The sequence below is a fragment of the Tamandua tetradactyla genome, chromosome 10 (genome assembly GCF_023851605.1).
Source record: "Tamandua tetradactyla isolate mTamTet1 chromosome 10, mTamTet1.pri, whole genome shotgun sequence".
Lineage (NCBI taxonomy): Eukaryota > Metazoa > Chordata > Mammalia > Pilosa > Myrmecophagidae > Tamandua > Tamandua tetradactyla.
The window spans coordinates 8,374,229-8,376,279 of NC_135336.1; positions in this window are offsets into that span (position 1 = coordinate 8,374,229).

Here is a 2,051-nt window from a genome sequence, read left to right on the forward strand (position 1 = left end):
TCTTCAATATGTACAACTCTACCATCACCTTTGATCTTTTCATCACACTCTTTAGGGGTGTTTGGGCAATGGAAATTCTTAATTTTTCATATTGGAAGGATTTGTCACTAATACAGGGTAGGGAGATGGAACTATCTGATGCTCTGGAGAGGCTGGGCTAGGTTTCAGGATTTATCTGGACCAGGGACCCATCTGGAGGTTGTAGGTTTCTGGAAAGTTACTCGAGTGTGCGGAACCCTTGTGGAATCTTGTATATTGTCCTAGGTATTCTTTAGGATTGGCTGGAATGGTCCTGGTTGGGGTTTGGCAGCTTATGATAGGTAGCAAGGTCTACCTGAAGCTTGCATAAGAGCAACCTCCAGAGTATCCTCTCAACTCTATTTGAAATCTCTCTGCCACTGATTCTTTATTAATTGCACTGCTTTTACCCCTTTTGGTCAGGATGGAATTGTTGATCCCACAGTGCCAGGTCTGGATTCATCCCTGGATATCATTTCCCATGTCGTCAGGGAGACTTTCATCCCTGGATGTCATGTCCCACGTAGGAAGCAGGGCAATGATTTCACTTGCAGAATTGGGCTTAGAGAGACTGAGGCCACATCTGAGCAAAAAACAGGTCCTCCAGAAGTAACCCTTAGGTGTATCTATACATATTCTAAGCTGCTTGTGCTACCTACATAAGCTTCACAACAGTAAGCTTCATGATTGAGGGCATGGCCTATTGATTTGGATGTCCCTAAAGTTTAACACAGTATCAGGGGATTCCCTGATGGTAAGGTTTAATAGTTCCATATTCTTTCTCCCATCCCTCAGGAGATATGCCAATACTTTTTGATTATCTGCTTAATATACTCTAGGATATATCCAGGCGTTACAATAATCTATTCAGGATTAAAGGACCTCTTTCTTATTCCGTGCTCCCTGTGTTTCAGTTGTTCACATGAGCTATATAGATAGGTTGGAATATGCGCTACAGAAAATTTCAGTTCCAGAAGAAGTAAACCTTTATTTCATTGGTCTCAAAGAGTATGTGTGTTTCTAAAATATAGACACTGTCTTTCTTACCCCTATGTTCTGAATTACTCTAACCACAACCTGTTTGGCTCCATTCTTATCACTAAATATCAGGTTACATACATTAAACAGCCTCTCAAAATCCAGAAATAATAATCACCACTCCAGACTTCGTGTGTCTGCTCTAAAAGCTTACAATCTAGGCCCCTGTTATCTTATATGCATTTTCTAAAGGTGAACATACCATTCTTGTTCTTATGCTTCTGGCTTATTTTCTCTCACCAGATGCCCTACATCTTCATTCACATCGTTGCATGCCTCACAACTTTGCTCCTTTTTGTAGCAGCACAACCATCATTCATAAGTATACAACATTGCTCTCCAATCTACTTCTCCGTCAGCGCATCCTTCAGCTACCTGCATGCATTGGGTATCATGTAGAGGACCCAAAGTCCACAGTCCATCAATACTTTCAATTTTAGATAATTTCATTGTTCCCAAAAGAAAGAAAACCAATAAACACACCCTTGCCAAATAGGAAATCGAAACCTTCTCTTAACTCTTGTCCCTCCCCCATTATTTACTTCTGCTGTTGCTGATGGTAGTGCTGATGGTTTCCTTTTGAACATAGCCCTTAGCATGCAACAGCAGTTTTCCCTCTGCCCTGGACTTAAACACTCTTTTTTTTTTTTAATTAATTAAAAAAAAATGAACTAACACAACATTTAGAAATCATTTCATTCTACATATGCAATCAGTAATTCTTAATATCATCACATAGATGTATGATCATCATTTCTTAGTACATTTGCATTGATTTAGGAAAAGAAATAGCAAGACAACAGAAAAAGAAATAAAATGATAATATAGAGAAAAAATAAAAATACAAAATACAAAATATATATATAAACAAACAAACAAAAAAAAAACTATAGCTCAGATGCAGCTTCATTCAGTGTTTTAACATAATTACATTACAATTAGGTAGTATTGTGTTGTCCATTTTTCAGTTTTTGTATCTACTCCTGTTGCACAGT